At 47.5% G+C, this 18,728-nt stretch overlaps 1 long non-coding RNA gene across 1 annotated transcript in view; it reads left to right on the top strand.

Annotated features, from left to right (window-relative positions):
• The window catches only part of LOC142066672 (uncharacterized), a 40,945-nt gene extending 25,902 nt beyond the window's left edge, over positions 1-15,043 (top strand). Inside the window, exon 4 of the long non-coding RNA XR_012663762.1 lies at positions 12,034-15,043. This is a non-coding gene — a long non-coding RNA (uncharacterized LOC142066672). The remainder of the gene's footprint in view (positions 1-12,033) is intronic.
• The last annotated feature ends 3,685 nt before the right edge of the window (positions 15,044-18,728 follow it).

The following is an 18,728-nucleotide window of genomic DNA, read 5'->3' as shown; positions in this document are numbered from 1 at the left end:
ATTGAGAGCAGGAACATGAGCTGGCTTGACAATAGGGGTACTGAATAGGGCTGTCAAGATAGGCATTAATCTTAGCTTGTTAGGATGGGAGCAATGTCTTCCTTCACATCCGCCCACCGCTACAAATGTCAGGGCTGCTGCTGAAGCCAGCCAGGAATCCTGAACAGGCAACAGCATCCCCTGAGCAAAGGCGTAATCACCTTTCAGTAATAAAGCCCAGCGTTAGTACTTTTTTTGTAGATTTGGCTTTAAAACCAATTTGGGTTGAAAACAGAAGGCAAAGAAAAATTATGGTGCCAAAACAAGCTAAAAACAATGAAAGCATTTTTTGAATTACAAGATGTTAAAGCATGAACCCTGACATGGAATTTGGTATGTCTTCACCCAGTATGCCTTTGTTTTCTCTCCCCATGATATTGCGCCACAGCGAAGCATACTCCTTGGGGTTTAATGGGAACAATGTGTTTCTTTTTCTGAGGTGGTAGGGAAAGACACTAGGTTACTTTTAGTTATTTGGATAAATGCTTGTGTTTTGTAAAGGACTTCCCAGTAAGTGGGTGGATACTGCTGTCGCTTAGTATGCTGAACTGAACATGGGAGCAAAATGGTTTGTGTTTGAAATAAGGGTGGTGTTACAGCTGAAGCAAAGCCTAAAAACCAAATTACAGCTGTTGATAAGGTGTGGTAAAGGCTGGAGGAGGTTTCTTTCCTCACACAGGCACAAACCCTGCACTGGCACCCTTAGCGATGCCTAAATATGCAAGATAGCTTGGGGCAGCCACTAGGCAACCAGCTTGTCTGGGTGGCCTTCTGGTAAAGTGGAAGGGTGTTATGTATTTTCCCCTCTTCTGTATTCACGTGTATTAATTAGGGAGGTGTTAACTGCAAAACACACTCTCATGGTAAGAGGGCACAGACACGGTTCATCTGACAGAGGCAGATTTCTCCCTTGCCATGCTAAGCCTCCCTCCCCTTTAAGTCCTTTGCCACATCAGGGCTTGAGCTCAAAGTTACAGACTAACCTGCCCTCCACATTTCATTACTGGGGTCAGAAATGGGACATTGGGACCTTCCTAAGATGTGACTGTAAAATCCACATCACATGGCAGGCTTTGGGACAGTCAGCCGCCCCCAGCTCACACTCAGCGGAGAGACTTACCCAATGAGCGGTGCACACCCATCTCACCCAGCTCCTTTCAAATCCAACCCTGCACAAAACATGCCCACGTGCATTCAACCCCAATCCTTGTTTCCAAAGTTAATTACCTTTCTCCCCTTAAAGAGAACTCCTGCACTGTTGACATTCATCATCCTTGTGTCAATCTCACCGTGAGAAGATGTATTGCGCTGTGTACTCCGTCCAGAGCCAGGAGTGTCCCACTGGTGTTTTCTGAAAGTCATTTTGAGTAATCATCCCTGGAGGATCCCTTAAGCACATTCAGCTCTACATCAAGCAGCATCACCTCTGCCTCATTAACATTCTGCAAAGCGGTACTCCCTTCCCCCTCCTGCCCTTTCTGCTCTTTACTGAAAGACAGACAGAAGGAAAGTCCTTCCTCTCCTGAAATATCTCCACTGCTACCTCGTTCATCCTAGCACCTAAATCCGACTGCCCGTGACCTTGCTGCACACCGTTATTGTCACTCTGTCCCATCCCCTGCTCCTTTGGTGCCCTTCACAGGAGCCCATGTTAGCAGTGTGAGAGCCTTCTCCCCTGCAACTCCTACCATCCATTTATCTCCACCTTACTAAATAGTTTGAATAGCCAAGACTATTTCTACACCAACTTTAGGAGACTGGAAACATTTCCAGAGGACCTACAGTGCTCATCCCCGTTCCCCTTTCCATATATATTATTGCAAAGGTTTCCTTAGGTCCAGAGCTTGGAAGTGCACAGATGTGGCTTAAAGGTGCACAGGTCTTAAGCTGAGTCTTTCCAAACTTTCTTCTCATGCAGATTTCAGAGCACTCTGGTCCTCCCTCCTCTCCTGCTGGGTCCCTAATGTGGGGAAGGGCTCTGCATCGATACTGCAGATGCTCCAGGCATGGCTGTGTGCTGGGGAGGATGCAGGGCCTGTGATTTATCATCTTTTTCTCACGGAACAGCTGCATAAAAAGCCACTAACTGAGTCTTTAGCTTCAAGGTACGTTGTCTTTGATGGCTTTTCTGCTCTCCCTCCCTCTCCTGCCTCTCATTCCTGCCGTCAGGCTGTTGCATGCCATCCCTTCTCCCCTGCCAGCACAGCTGCTCTGCTGAGACCTGGTTTGGGGAACAGATCCAGCTTAAAAGCAACATAGCCAGGTAGTTTTGGGGCAATTGCTTGCTTCCCTGGTTCCTTTTATCCTACCCTACTCAGCCACAGCTTTGCGGTACTACACCATGATATGGCAGGAACAAACGCTTGGGAGAGGCCAAGGGACGAGGACTGGGAGGCAATTGTTTAAACTGATGTTGCTGCAAAAGAAAATGTAGCAAGAAACCACAGCCTGAGGTGCAAGGCCTCTAAGTGAAATAACAGAGGGATAGTGTCATGTTCCTTTAAATCCCCCAAAGAATTTGACTTACTGGACAGAGATCATTTCTGCAAGGAAAAAAAAAACCCCAAACAAACAGCCCTTTATAAATCAGGAAATGCTTATCTCCCTCACCCTCTGCTCCTTTCTGTACCTCTTCCTTTTGAAGTTAGAGTCATGAGGATATGTAGAGATACAGAATAATGCAATAAATAAATAAATGCCCTGGAGCTCAATTTTGATTGCAAATATTTTTGATCTGCATGGATTTGTGGAGTCACCGTAAGCTCTGCGGCAGAATGAAAGCCTGGCAGACCCCTGCTGAAAGCTGTTCAAATACATCTTTTTCTTTAAAGAAAATCATGGCAAAGGCTGAAAACAGCAAGCTTTTTCCCCCACTCTTGCTCCTCGTTTCTCAGTTCAGCACGCCCCAAAGACGTTTCCTCAGGTGTTAGGATGGGTGCTTTGAAAACCTGCCACAATCTTATTGTTTGTTTTTGGTGTTAAAGCCACCAACTCTGCCACCTGAAAGAAGCACTTATAGCCTAGAAAAATGGATCTAGCACCCCACAGCATGGTGGGAAGAAAGGCACAGCGGTGGATTTTGTAAGTGGGAGTCTGCTGTTCACATTATTTTTTGAGGCAGCTAAAAAATTTAGCATTGAGAGTTTCTGGAAAACATCTTCACTTCTCCTTCACTGGCATGGTCCTCCCTGGGCTATTTCTTCTGCCACTAAAAGCATCTCGAATTCCTGAGGCCTGTGGGTTGGGACCTCAGATGTGCTTGATTCTTTCTGGAGGTATTTAAAGGATGTGTAGACGTGGCACTTAGGGACGTGGTTTAGTGGTGGACTTGGCAGTGCTGGGTTAATGGTTGGACTTGATGATCTTAAAGGTCTTTTCCAACCTAAATGATTCTATGATTCTGTGATTCTGTAGCTAGTGAAGAGAAACTGATCTGGTCCTCCTAAGATCCAAATCACCTTTCAGGAGTGTCTCTGAGTTGCCTCAGGCTGTAGCATGACCGTGAGAAATTTGATTCCCCATGTAGGCACTTTTGTCTGGTGTCAAATGTTGTGATGGGCTCTCCAGACCCAATGGTGCTGCCTTTTTGGAGGCTGGAGCAGAGGAAGCACGGGCATTTCAGGTGATGACAATCAGCTCACCACAGACTGTATTTGTGTCTGTCACTTCTCTTCCACCTTCTTTCTTCATCTCCTGCATGTGATTTTCCTGTGGTCCCTTGCACACCCCCTGATCTCCAGTTCCTTACCACCTCCTGCACCAGATTCTATCTCCTGTTGTGTGCTGAAATGGGAAGCTCCTGGGGATGTTGGGCCGTCCAGTTGATGTGGCTACAGTGCTGCTGGTGTCTGAACCAAGTAGCCTCATGCTAGTTCTGATAACAAGCATAGCTGCATCTTCAGACCATAGTACAAATTCTTTGCCCTCAGTCAGCAGCTGGGCTTTAAAATGCTTGATGTGAAACAGCAACCAAGGAATATGAATATTAGGCCTTGCAAGACCTTGGAAAATCTGTCCAAGTGAAGCACAAAGAAAGTAGCTGAGTGTCAAAAATCCATCCTTCCTAAATGTGAAAAGAAGGGCCAATGTGATGGGGATGTGGCCAAGCAGCAAGCAAGGAGGCAAGGCTCTTATTGCCTTGAAGCTGGGAGCCGTGGTGTGACCATAAGCATGGCACTGGAATGAGGAACTGCTGAAAGGCCAAACCCTTTTCTGTCCCTGCTCACTAATACGAGGCTGCAGTAACACAAATGAGGCAAGCAAACCTCTCCAATTTAAGCTTCTGGTTTCAGGGCAGGCTTAATCTGGCATGAGTCTAATTGTGTTGCCCTGTGGTTTACTGAAACAATCTGATCTTGTTCCCTGTGGTTAATACTAGCTGCTAAGGCTTTTTGCCTTTAATTCTTCTTTTGACATCTTTTTTTGTCTTAGCTGAGGCTAAAGGGCTTAGCTTCTGAAACATGCAACTTGGGTATCTCTAAAGCATCCAAAGACCTACAAAAGTACAGTACTTTAAATGCACCTCTTTGGTCTTCTTAATACCTTTAGAGGTATAAGCAGGCTTTCTATTCTGTATTTATGTGGTATCTTACCCAGAGAAGTCTTAGTCTGTGGATGGGACTCCTATGTATTGTTAAAGAGATCCACAACTTGCCAGTCTGTTCTCTTTATCTGGCTTTAGCCAGCATAGTTCAGCTGCAGACCCTTCATAGAGTGGGCAGGAGCTCACTCAACCTCACTTATTTGGGTGTAGGGGCCCCTAAACCAAGGTGCAGGCCCACTGCAGCAGACTGTCTTGGGAAACTTTCTCTAAGTAAAGGCAAGCATGTGCCACTGCTCTGCTGGGAGACCTTGCAAAGACTTCACCTCTAAGTTTCACCACCACTACTCTCAAGGGAACAGGTCCAGAGAGGCAGTGTTGGTACAGCACAGCATCCCCGGGAGTGCACCATGCTGTCAGTGTGGCATCAAAACCTTTCTCCGTGGCATCTTCTGAGCATCTGCTGCATCGAGCAAAAAACCCTCCCTGCAGGACAGACTGTGGGGAATGGGAGCTTCCTTATCCCTCCTCCTCAAGCCCTTCCACTTAATTTGTGTCATTTTGTTCAGATGCAGCTGGAAAGAATTAAAATGTCAGCCAGGCACAATTGCCTCCATTGAAATGAAAAGCTGCTGGAAGAAACAATGCTAACAAGCATGGCAAAGAGAAAAAGGGAAAGCCTGGTGCTGTTTAGCTGGTAGTAATTAGCCCCAGAAATGGAAAGAGGCAAGATCCAGTGTGGCTCCCGTTGAGTTCAGGGGAGGTCCAGTTAGGACCAGGTCAATGAGCGCTGCTTAATTGCTGCTAATCCATTACTGGGTGGAGTCTGGCCTCCAGGATGTGCCCATCATGCAAAACCATGTGGCAAACCAGTTGCAGAGAGCAAGGGCAGGCAGAGATGCTCCTAAGACTTGTTGTGGGGGGTGACCTGCTTGTATAAGGTTACTTGGTGACCGGTGGTTGTGGGGGTGTAAGGTTTAGGAGATCCTTTGGATGTTCATATGTTATCCAAAACAGAGTGATTCAAGAAGTTTACAACTGTTTAAGCCAAATGACTACGTGAAGTCAGGACTCATCCCACCACAACCCAAGACACTACAGGTAAACAATGATAGATTCAAGGAAATCACTGAAACCACTGAAGCTCTACTAGAAGAGATCAGATGTGGGACTTTTGGATCAGGAACATGCAACAGCCCTGCTTTGAAGACTCAGTGTTTCAGTCTACTGGTTAGCTTTGGAGAAACATAAAAAATGGGACTAGAATGGTCCTCCAGGGTTGTAACTTCTCCTGGACCTGTGTCCTCAGCCAGAGCTTCTTATCAGGGCTGAGTTCCTGCAAGCAATGTGGAGGATGCTCTGGGTCCACCAGCCCCTCTTCTTTCCTTCTCCTCTTTCCAAATCTTCCTTCTTTTTTGGGACAATGTAAGGATATTCCAGACAGCTTCATGCCCATTGTGCATCCAGTCTCAGTTTGCAGCAGGAGCTGTAGCCAACTGCACCCTTACTTTTCTTCTTCACGTTTTCCCAGTGCAGTTTCAGCACAGCACACACTTTAAAAAGCAGCCTCCTCGGACAAGAGCCTGGGGTCAGGGCTTCTTCCATGCTGTGCGAGCGGCTTAATTTATACCAGGGTTGCACTGGGAAATATGGGAATAGGGAGTTCTGGGAGGGCAGTGACATCCAAATCACACTGGAACTACTTGTGAACTGGAGATTAACTGTCTCTGGTCTGCCCAGCTCTTAAAGTCTGTGATGGTTTCATGTGATGTTCCCGGTCTTTCTTTACATGCCCTGTGGTAGGCCAGTGTTTGCCTCTGTCACTGCAACGTGATGCTGGTGGCTCAGCTTGCATCCACAATCAGGTCAGATGTTTGATGTGCCTGGGAACTACTCTGTTTTTTTCAAGCTAAAGCGGTTGGCCTAATAAAGGTATGTTCCCTCCCTACAAAGCTTGCTTAAGCTCAGCCTTGAAGTCTGTCAGGCAGCGTTTAGCCCACATCAACGTTGTATGCACAGATAATTTCTTCTAGAAGGAGCAAGATGGAAACTGGGTAGGACATGTTAAACACCACATAATGGGGGTGACAGGACACCCTGAAAATGATTTTTAAGGTGGAATTGATGGCAGAGAAAGGAAAACAGCTTAAAGAAAAATGCAAACTAGTTGTACATGATTGAAATCAAGGGGTCTTAAGAATATCTTTAAATGTTTTCCCCGCCTGATGTCTAGGAGTTGCTCCATAACACAAGCCAAGGCAGAGTAGTGAAAGACTATTGCTGACCAAAGGAATGCAACTACACCAGACGCACTGTGAAATCTGAAGTGTACCTTTTTTTTTAATAAAAGTCCCACCCCCAGCATGGCAGGCTGAGTTCGTACTGAAGTATCAACGCATGGGTGCCTTTCATTGCTTCTGGAGACAGGGGCTGCCCTTCTATCTCTTATCTAGTTTAGTAGCTCTGCTAAATGTTACAACATTTTCACAGCAGTGCAAACACCTGAGTGAAGCAAGGTCCAGCACTTCTGACACCTGCCTGTGCATGCCCTGTCTTTTAATGCAAGCAGCAACAGACCTCCCAGTTTGGTGGGACAGAGAGCTGTGATGTGTCTTGATGTGTGTTTTCAAGGGGGAGGCAAGGGAAGAGAATGGGTACGCAAACAAAGCCAATTGCCTTACAGTCCAGTGGTCCGGTCAGACCTTTGTTCCAGTTAATCCCATCTTCTCAGATAGCAACTGTTCATCAGGAAGATGAGACTCTTCCCAGGATGCAGCTGGTGAGCTGTGCAATACCCTCAACCGTGTGAAAAATGGCTTTCTCACCCTCCCATGTAAACTTCTTACGCTCTCTGAAGCATAACGTTAGATTACCTGAATAATATTGTCTTCCTGCTCCTTTTAGTTAAGCCCTTTCTTTGACCTGAGATTTCTCCAGCGAGGCATTGAAGTGAAAAAAAAAATCACTCCTTGATGGCCCCTGTTGTAGAGACTTTCGCAGTAAAAACCCTCTCCCCTTCCCCTGTTTTATCTCTTCCTTCAGAGCTAAGAGGTAAAAATGACATTATATGGTCATGACTTGTTTTGCAAGTGTGAAACATGGTCCCAGAGAGGATGTTTCTCCCATGCCTCACTGCAAGACCCTTGCACAAATTTAGGGAGTGTTTGAAACAGGAAACAGCCATGTAAGAGATTCATATGTAAATTATCAAGGAGGATGCTATCTGCCATGCTGTCCTAGTCTGAATTGTGCTGCAGTTTGGACACACTCAGGACTGCTTTCTTATGCCTGCCTTGGATACAGGCAGCACATCTACCACAACAGTGTGGGCTCTTCTGCTCTCCAGGGAGGGGTTGGAGCCTTCAGTGAACTACAGGATGCTGCAGCTCTCAAAACCTGAGTGGTTAAAGGCAGTAATAACTTCCTGACGTGTGCTGCAGACCCGGTTAGGAAATTGGTATGAGTTGCTGCAGTGACACCACTTCTACTGGTGAAGCATCTGGAGAACCTCTGTATCAGGTCTGGGGCCCTAACTAGCGAAGTCAGGCTTGCCATCTGCTAAGCCACCATCTGAGCTTGAATACCAGCCTCTGAGGTTCAGTGGTGCCATTGCAATCAGCTTTATGAAGAACAATTCTTTATTTCACATGTGATAAACTCTATGCTGGAGAAATTTGGACCTCAAATAGAATGTAGGTGCCTGATTTCTACTCTAGTTCCCATTTGTATCTTAGAAAAACTTACTCCCTCAGTGCTTTCTCTGTGGGTAGATGTTCTACACCCAGAGGTGGTATGTCCCCATGAGCCTTAGTCTTGCCTTGAGTTCATTAGGCATCGACACAGGCTGCCCAGAGAGGTGGTGGAGTCGCCCTCCCTGGAGGTATTTAAAAGATGTGTAGACGTGGCACTTCAGGTCACGGTTTAGGAGGCCTGGGGGTGTTGGGTTGACCGTTGGACTTGATGATCCTAGAGGTCTTTTCCAACCTTAATGATTCTGTGATTCTATTCTATGATTCACTCAATGGTATCTGTGCCCTGCCAACCTTACAGGATACAGAACAACTGCTAAGTGTATTGACACGCCTTAATGCAGGTTTTGTCCTGGTTTCAGGCACGGTTTAACACAGTCTGTGGCTTGGTCCAGAGGTTTGCCCAGGGCTGTTACCATATCCAGTTAGCTTCAGAGAAGGGCCTCCAAATAGAGCTGATGCTATCCCAAGCCCAGCACAAGAAACAGGAATAACATCAGTGCCTGGCTTTGCCTCCCCAAAAGACCATGACATCGTAACCTCTTGCAGCTCAGAGCCCCACGATGCTGGGAAGAGCCTGCTTCTTCAAGACAGTGCCCTGGCTCTGCAGCTGCTTCCCCTCCTTCTTCTTGGCGCTGCCGTCAGCTTCCAGCCTTCATGAATCCCTGCAGGGGCCTCGGGAGGAGGAATTACCCCTCTGTAGCATTGCTCTGCATCCCAGGCTCCCATCAGGAGACCGGGAGAGGAAGGCTTTGCCATCAAGGCGGTCTCTTTCCCTGCTTGCCAAATGGCCCCAGGGTGCCTCATTAAGTCCACTGCTCCCTCACTGTGCTGGAGCTCGTTTCTTTTTTAATGCATGGGCTGACAGGCCTGGAAATATCAAACTCGGCAGCTCCGCGCCCTGCTCAGATCTGAAGCGCCGTGCTTCGGAGCTAATTAGCTGGATTTCAAATCAGAAGGGCAACTGGCTGCCTTCTCTGACAGCCCTGTTTCATCAGGACCTCCCAGGAAGATTGTTTCAAAGTTTTTTCCCTTCCCAGGCTTGAAATGAAGTCAGAGGAAAGTTCTCTTTTTTAGAGGGTGGGGAAAGCAGGCATTAAGTAAGTTTTTTCCTTTGCCTCATCCAATACACTTCATACTTCCTTTTAGGCAAGTAAAGATCATTTCACACCTATCAACCACCTCTGTTTCAAGAAGCACTGGGGAGACACATGCTTGCTTTCCTGGGAATCTCCCTACACCACCATCAGCACAAGAGCTGCCTTGGAAGAAGGCTGTGCTTTTCTTTTTTTTTTGCATATTATGAGACAAGTCTGCTCTGCCTGCTTCTCTGCCTCTGGGATGCCACGACGGTGCTCAGTCACCTGCAGGAATGCAGGTTTTATGGCTGGAAGGGGGGATTCTGAGCACCCAACCGCATTTTCCAAATTCTGTCCGATGTTCCCCATCTCGAGCCTTAAACTTCCACTACAACCAGGGCATAGCTGAAGTCAAGAGCTTGAATTCACACCTTTTGGCTCCTTATGTGCTGGCCAGCGTAAGATCGGTGGTGATTTTGTGCTGCGTAGCTTTATGCAGTGGGAAGAGACCTATGTTTTAGAGGCAGGTGCTTAATGCTTTTTGTAGATGAAGCATTCCCTGAGGGAACATCAAAATCTCGAGCCCTCCATAACCTGCTCTGATGTGCTACAGAATTCCCCTAAAAGCTTCTTGTGTGAATTAGAGCCCACCTGGAGTTGTTATTCCCGCCCCAACCCATTCAACCACTCTCCTGCCTTCATCTCTGGACCTTTAATCACCTCTGTGGTGGATGCTGCGTTCCTACACAATGCGTTGCTATGGGTAATTGGCAGTCTCAGGAGCCGCTACAATAAATTCCCACCTGAGTCCTCTGGCACCAATTCAGCCAGGCACTTTCTTCTTTATTTTCCCCCTCCACACCCCCAATTAAAAGTAATATGTCATTAAATTGCCTTTATATTTGTGTTGGTGGGCATGCCAAATGCTTTCACAATACTGGCTCTTAGAAAACCTGAGACAAAGGGTCCCACACGAACTGGCTGCCCTCTGTCACTTCACTACAAAGTCCTTCATTGTACATCAAGCCCTAATAAAGGAACCTAATGAGACACCGGAGGGGCCCCCAGCAACACAGGATCTGAGACCTGAGGAGGGGGAACTGGGGGTGGCGGGGGAGGGCTTTCAAACTCCTGCAGCATTAGGTAGCAGAACTTGTTTAAGTGAGCGGAGCTGGTATTCTCCTCCAGGAAAAACTAGCAGAGCCCTCAGGAGATGGATTTCCAATGCCGCCTCATGCTGGGGACCTGATGTCTCCATCCCTGCAGAGTGATACACCTCTCCATCACGTGTCTGTAGAGCAGCTCCTGTAGAGCTGTGGGAGAGGATTTTCAGCTGAAAGCTTTGATGTGTCCTGCACATGCTCTCTTATTAATCCCTTGCAGTCCTCCAGTGGAAGAGGGAAGGATGATTCATTCCCCATTTACTGAAAGGAAACCAGAGCATGGAGAGGTGAAATGATACCAGAAAGAAAACTTCCACCCTTCTTTCCTGAATTAGACCTTAATTAGTGATTTTGGGTGTATACATGATGTGTGGAGACAGGGATGAAGTCACTCTGCCTATGCCGAGCTCTCTGGACACAAGAAGGACCAGATCAGAGGCAAGGCTGGGGCAGTACAGCTGGATTTCGCTGATATTTTGCTGTTGTGAAACGGTGCAGCACTGTTTGTGTGGCTTTTGGGTTGGCGTTGCCCGAAAGCTACCAGATCCTGGCAGCTTTGTCCTGCCTGTCTCCAGCTATGCCAACATGCTCAGTGAGGCATCGATAATCTGGTCATGAGAAGGGTGCATCCATGCTGACCCCAGGACTGCAACCTGGGTCAAGATGATGGGCTGAGCGTCTCTGCTTGGGGCTGCAGGAAGGATGCATGGGCAGAAGAGAGTTGGCTGAGGATGTCACTCAGAAGGCATCACCTTCACACCTCTTCAGGGCACCCAGCCCTTCTGAGTTGCAAACCCCTTCAACCTCATGAGTGAAATGTTGCTGCCTCACTGGAGGGTGTTGTGGCTGAAAGCAAATGGCAGGTAGGGAAGGTCTTGTGTTCACTGGTCCTGCTCCTGAGCAAATAAGCTCTGAGGAGCTGGGAGGGTCTGCTGTGGGATCAGCAGGTAGGGGTTCACAGCCTCCCCTTTGGATTTACACTGAAATCTGTCTCTGTGGAGCGTTCTGGTGTTGCAGACAGTTTGAGGTGATCAGTGGAAAGTGCAGAGCATGAATCATGGCCCCTTATCCCCTTGTGAACCAATGGCTATGGAAAACTGACGTGCATTAGCCAGGCTGGTTGAATAGACCCTCTACATCCAGGATGAATCTAAACTCCTCAATTAAACGCACCCCTCTCAAATCTTGCTTTGCAAATGTGTAACATGATCAGGTCAGCCTTTGCTAGAGGTACTCTGCTCTCTTTGGAGGGACTGTAGCATGGATTGCCCGATGCCACCCACATTGTGGGTCATTGCAGGCCCCAGTGTGTTCACTGTAGCAGCAGGACTGAGGTGGTAAAACTCCCCTAGGAGGAGCTCAACAAGAGCAATGCGGTTTGCTTGGGCAGTGGGGTGCAATATACTGGAAACATCATATGTGGTGAAACATTAACTGATTAAAACAATCCCTTTGTCTTGCAGGTACTAGCCACAAAGGCTTTAATCATCCCATTTATACTGGCCAGAGGAAAGGATGTTCTTATATTGTATCATATGATTGTTTATGATCCTCATTTCCTCTCCAAGCAGAGCACATGGCAGTGTCCATCCTGGAAAGGAGGTGATGTGAATAGTTTCCCACATCTGCTCACTTTTAGGTAGCAATGATTAAAATCAAGACGCTCCCTTATCAGAAGTGAATAAAACCTCTGATCCCACTAAGTGGTGGATATGTGAGGAACAGGGAAGTGCTGGTGGGACTGACTGGACTTGCCTTCACCTGCTTTGCATTGCCAGTGTAACAGGAACAAGCTCTTTGCACCCTCGGGCGCATACCTGCCCCTGTGCGCTGGAGAACCAGGTTTCTGCCTGGGGAGGGTAACTAACAAGCAGCCAGACAGGGTTAATGTGCTCTCAGGGACCTTACGTGGAAAAGATGCCAAACCGTGGCGTCCTCCCCTGGCTGCTGGCAGCTGGGAGTTTCCCATACCGTCCTTAAAAGCTATCCCCATAGGGAAGCTGGGCTAAGGTATGGTTTGCTGTATAAAGTTATGCAGCATGATGCTATCGCATATCTCTGCCAGAAAGCAAGAATTTCAGGACTTCTTGCACTGTCCCTATTTTATGAATTACCAGAGAACTGCAGTTGCTTAGCTATCATCTAAAGAATATGTGCTCGCCCCACCCGAGCATGAAGGCTTGCGTTACTTCACTGGAAGGTGAGTTCCCAGCTCTGCACCAAGTCTGCAGGAACCAGACTGTTGAATCAGCCCCGCGGGGACGCAGCCAAACCAAGCCAAGCAGCTAGTCCCGTGGAGTTTATGGATATTGTTCCAGTCCAAATCCTACTTCTAACAATGTCCAAGACTGGTTGTATCGGAGGAAGACGCGTCAGCCAACGCTCGCTGTGCTAGGTGCCTGGGAAGCTGAGCACATCATCATGTTGGACAGCATTGCACGTAATAACATTTGCTTTGAGACCAGTCAGCATCATGCTGTGTCCGGAAAATTTAGATCCTCCTTCCTTCAGTGTGCAGAACTGCAGATGTTTTTAACAGCTGCAACATTTTACAGCTTTTAAAGCCATCACCATCCTTTAATTCAGTTCCTGTATCACTCAATGACCCGGCTAGCAAAGCTGATGGAGAGGATGAGTTGTGTTTTTGTTTCGAGAGTATTTTCGGTGGCTGACCAAGACATTGGAAGATGCTCACAGGCAGAAGGCAGCAGGTCCTACGACTCAGAGGCAGAGTCTGGCAGAAAAGTGGGTTTGCTTTCAAGGGACTGCTGGTCCTTGTTCTCTCTTGCCCTTGTTTTATAGTTGCAGAATCTGACTGATTGAGAAAAGACTCTGACGGTCTGTTAAACAAGCTCAGTTTTAACTGAAGAGAACAAATGTGGTCAGACCTCTTACAAACAGATCGGTTCTTGCTGGTGGAGGAGGGTTCTCCAGGGGAAGTTTTGGTTCAGGATAAACTGGCAGTTACAACCAGGTGAAAGCTGCTGGAGGACAGGACGTTCCTCATCTGAACTGTAAAACACCACAAGCACTAGAATGTGTTGAAACCAGCAGGCAAGTTCTCTGCTGCTTCATGCCCTGTTTATTGCCCATTGCCTCCAGCCAGGCTGCCCAGAGTTTTGTGTCTGAGTCCATTCCAGGTGCCCTGGAGAACAGGCATGTGCTCCACCCGAGTAATGCTCATCATCTGCCTGGGCAGAAATTTGGAACAATATTTTAATGCAGCCCACTTGAAGCAAAACAAAGCCCGGCACCAAATAATTCAGGTATTGTATCCTGAGGGTCTTAGTTTAATCCAGCTGGATCCTAGGACCAAGGCTATGATGAGCGGCCAGACCCTGCCTGAGGGCGCTCGGTCATTGGTGGTCTGGGCTCGAGTGCCTGGGGACCACAGTCCATCACTTGGTTTTATTTGAAAACTACCATCTGAAGTCATGACTATTTAAAGACTGTATCTATTTAAGGCACACACACACACGAAAGGGAGATAGAAATAGCAGGGGCTGTGAGGAATGGGGGCTGAGCTCAAATTCTTCCTTGTCTGAACACATGGCAACTCAGATGCTTTCCATGGATGGCTCACAGCCGCCGTTCCTGGACTGCCAGCGGCAGGGGAACCAACATCTCCCACACATGGTGACAGCCTGGCCCATCGGTTTATCTGCAGGTCATTATCGTGATATTTATAGCTGGCACCTATTTCTAACCCTGCAGACCTACTCACACATGAGAGGCGTCGCCACTTCCAGAGTCCCTGGTGAGCCAGGCATGTTTGAAGTGTGACATCTGTGAGGACAAAAGAAGAGAAAGCCTGACACAAGAGATGCAGAGGGCAGGCAGGGCACAAGGTATCTCAGGACCATCACTGACCTACCAGAGAGTATCTCCGTCTATATGATGCTTACTGTCATTCCTGCCTCGTGGGGTTTACAGTCAGACCATGGTGACAGGAGAGCAACTCACCCTGGGATAACCCCCATGGTCTTTTCTTTTTTGCATTACTCTTCTCTCTGCCTCCTGGCTTGTTACTTCAGGCTAAATTTCTTCTCTTTACAATTCTGCAGCTCCTGGAGACATCGGCTGTTGTGGCCCCATGGGAGGAACCTCCCTTGGTCACAGGAGTAGAAAACGGGACTCACCTTCTCACTCCAGCTGATCTTTCTACAAGTGCTGGGCTACCCTGTGGGACTTGTTCTCCCAAGTGTGCTGCCCGCATCCCAGCCCGAGCAGCTGCAGCCCCTGGGCTCTGCACCAAGCGGAGACCTGGAGATCGGCATCCGGCACTCTGTGAAAATGCTGGCTGCTGGCTGAGCTTCTCCCTGCCTGTTATAGCACAACAGCTGTGAAATGCATTACTCATAGATGTCTATAATTAGGGTCCAGCACTGCCTTCTGATGGCATCTGAACCAAAAAGGCCAATGAAAATAGAACATGCTCGCTTGAGCCAACAAATAAAAGATTCACGCTCTGTACATCTGTGCAATTCAGTTTTACTAATTTAGCCTATCCTAATTGTGGGAACCAGTGGAAGGAGCCCTGGATCCAAAGGGATCATAGCTGAGCTGTTGCTTCCAGCAAGACGTTCATATATGGCCAGAAGGCTTTATGTCCTGGAGTTGTATAGGATCCTAAATGACAGAAGTAGGTCTTTATTGCTAAGTTTGGGGATGATTATTTGTGCCATCCTGCCTGCCATGGAAAACTAATTTACATCTCGACTAACACCAGCTGTTTGCTACTGTTGATGAGCTTCAGTCATCTGTAAGTTCTGTCAACAACATCACGTTTTATATATAGCACATTTTCCAACACAAGCGGCACCAAGAGCCTTTCCAGCCACCACAGTATCAGGAAATCTCTTGTAGGAAGAGAGAATGCCAAAAACCCCAAGGAAATTCACAGCTTCCCTAAATAAAACTTACTTAAAATTTTGTCTTCAGGGACCTCTGTGCACTTTTTGGGAAAGTTTTTGAAGGCGTTGTGTCTCCACAGCGTTGGAGTGTCTCCCTTGTGTCTTTTGACGGCCTCAGCCCCCAATTTTGCAAGAACCTCTGCATGTGCTTTAAGCACAGAAGCAGCCCCAACAGAAGGCCTTTGTTGGGCTCAGATAACAGACAGGCACCAGTGCAGAAGATGATATTTAAAGGTTGGTGGCCTTTTTTTGGTGGGGGTCCGTAAATTTTTGGGAGGCTAGGAAGAGCAGGAGAGGGTCAGCATGCATTCAGAATGAACAGTGAGGAAGAAGAGGCAGGAAAGTGCCAGCAGAGAAAAGAGATGGTTAAAATGAACTCTCACCAAGACCACAGAGCCAGAACCAGCAGGAGTCAAAACAGAGATTCTACTTTTGTGTTCCTTGCTCAGATCATCTATATGCTATTCTCTCATTCTTTACTACCATGTTCCATTTATTGTTCCAGTTTTGCAGAAGCAAAGAGTAAAGGTGTGTTGTGGGTTTTAATTTTAGTTTGCAAATAGGCTTTGTTACCTTCATACTTGTGGATAGCTCCCATTTGTGGCTCTGCTATTTCCAGAGACAGGATATCCATCATTCCTGGACATACGTGCAAGCTGAGGTTTTCTGTCAGACCAAAACGTAATTAGATTTGCACACACCAAGCACAAGGTTATTGACCATGAAAACAAAAAGACATTGCAGGAACAGGGAAGAACATCTGGGAGGCACACCAGCCCACCTAGGGACCGGCAGATACAAAAGCGGAATAATAGATGGGCTAACACGATGCTATCAGGCCCAGTGTCCTGCCTGATTGAATCTACTTCATCAAACATCATCAAGGGCAGACAAAAAGTCCCCTTTGCCCATAGTTGGATACATGATGAGTAAGGAAAATAACATGACTTCTAATGCATTGCTGAGTTACTCTAAGTCCTGTGTTTTGTAGCAAGTGATCACGAAGCAGCCCTGTACACTGGGGATCAAACTGGTTGCAAGTGCTCCAGTTTTAGGGATGCTAATTTGTTAGATATTGCCTCAAACTTGAAAATTTGCAGGCAAGCTCTCCTTTCCAGTCTGCTGCCTGCCAGTGGACTGAGGACCTGCTAAGTGTTGGGAGTGCTTAGGGTCCCCTGCTGTATGCATCCTTGAAGCCACGTACTCAGGTTTATCTTTATGTTTTCATGTTTAGCGTTTGTACAGACGCTAAATTTGGTCTCCCTGGAAGCCTCAGGCTGACTCTGAAAAAACCAGCATGGATTCGCTCAGTGGGTCTGTGACCATGGATATTGCACCTACCGCATAGTCCCAGCCTCAGGCAGGGGCAGGCTTGGCCTTGGGGAAAGCAGCTCATGGATGCATGTGCTGTCAGTGCAAACCACAAGAGAATGAAAACCAACCTCAAACTAGTTCAGATTACAGGGAGAGTAAGTGAGTTATAAAAATCAGTCAGCGACTGACCGAGGACTTTGCTAGCATGTTTTAGCTTTCCTAGGGAGCCAAAGAGAGGGATCTCTCTCTGTGCCCGTGACCTGGTGACTGACAGAGACTACGTCCATGTTCAGCGTGTATTGGACAAGACAAACTGGCAGGTAAATTGGAAGTATTGGGTGAGACAATAATTCAATTTCTCTCATCGGTTCAGTTAATGGCTTTCATTTAGAGGGTTCATGGAGGATCATTACTCTCCATTAAGCTGCCGCAGGTAGACAGAGACAGATGGTAAACCAGTTTCCTCAAAGCACTCTACTAAAGCTGTCTACCTGGAGACAGATCCCTGAGCCTGGCTGTCACAGGAACCTGTCAGGCACATGGATGAGAGCCTGGGAAAGCTGTAGGAGATGGCTCCAATGAACTCTGATCCTCGTGGGCCTGCAGGACATCTTCAAGGTGCACAGGCTGAAGATGACTGCTCAGGAGCAGACATGTGCTGCAATATAAGGGTGGATAGAAATTCAATGCAGAAGCTCTGCTCTTCCCCTGCAGGGAACTGTGAGACTGAAAATCCTCTGATGCTGAGTTTTGTGTGGCTGCAGGGAGCAGGAGAGCCTGTTCTGTGGGTTGATGTCACCTGCCCTCCCTTCTGTGCCAAGGAGATGGTCAAAAGCCCTTTAATCCAGGATATTCTTCCGGCCCCTGTTGTGGGTGTTTAAACAACCTCAGAAAAACAGGAGCTCTACTGATCAGAGTCCCTGGCGCCTCTTAAAGCAGTGATGTCTCAGTGGGGTGGCCAAGAAATTTGGGTTCAAAAGACCTGGGTCCACAGGTCTCTTTCTACTACAGGGTGAATCTGAAGATATCACATCTGCTTTGCATGAAGGATGGGTGATGTACTTCAGTGCACCTCTGCTCTGCTTTGACATGTTGGAAATGGCCTGGGGCTAGTTACACTATGAGTCAGGCTGATATAGAAAAAGGGTCACAGCTTCAACTTTTGTTCCTGGTCCCTTGGCTTCCCTCCCGCAGTTCTCCCACCACAGCCCAGGGCTAGTACAGGCTGTGTGGCAGAGGGACTGAGGCACCACACGTAAAGTTTTTCCTAGAAACGGTCTCTGAGGAGATCTCTTGGGAGATGAGAAAAAATTTATCCAAGCTTTTCGAAACTGTTAGAAAAGGAAAATTAAAAAGGCAGATGTCATATTCTCACCATCCCATTGAACAAGGCTTCTTGGGTGGAAACGATGTTTCCTCTTTAATTTTCGCTGAGTTATTTTGCCCTGCCCTGCTTAGTCAGTAAAATTGCATCAAGCACTTTCAGACAACCCCTCCTTTTCCAGCATGCTGTCATGTCTCCTGGGTGGGACTAGTCATTGTTCAGTTGTCCTGGAGCAGGAAAACGTCAAAGAGCTCCAGAAGGCCTTGTGAGGGTGTGTTGGGGAGGGGTTATGCTAATACCCTAAATAATGGATGCCTTGTGTGGGCAGGCAAAGACAGGGCCAGAGATATGCCAGGCTTAATGAAGGAGGATTCAGGATGGCATTGCAGATGCAAGCACTAGAATGGCCCAGTTCAAATGTCTCGCAACCCTTTGTGGCCCTACAGCTGCTTGGAGGAGTTTAACAAAAAGCTGTTGGACATTCCTAATAAATGAGAGATGCTGCATGGACACAAAGAAAGGCTTATCCAAGGAGCTGAACTGGGCTGTGGGGTCACAGAGCAGGTGAAAACCATGACAAGGGGGTGTCCTGTGCAGGATGGGTGCT

The sequence above is a fragment of the Phalacrocorax aristotelis genome, chromosome 1, assembly GCF_949628215.1.
Source record: "Phalacrocorax aristotelis chromosome 1, bGulAri2.1, whole genome shotgun sequence".
Classification (NCBI taxonomy): domain Eukaryota; kingdom Metazoa; phylum Chordata; class Aves; order Suliformes; family Phalacrocoracidae; genus Phalacrocorax; species Phalacrocorax aristotelis.
The sequence above is the reverse complement of the archived record's forward strand: the minus strand, read 5'-3'. Positions and strand labels throughout refer to the sequence as shown.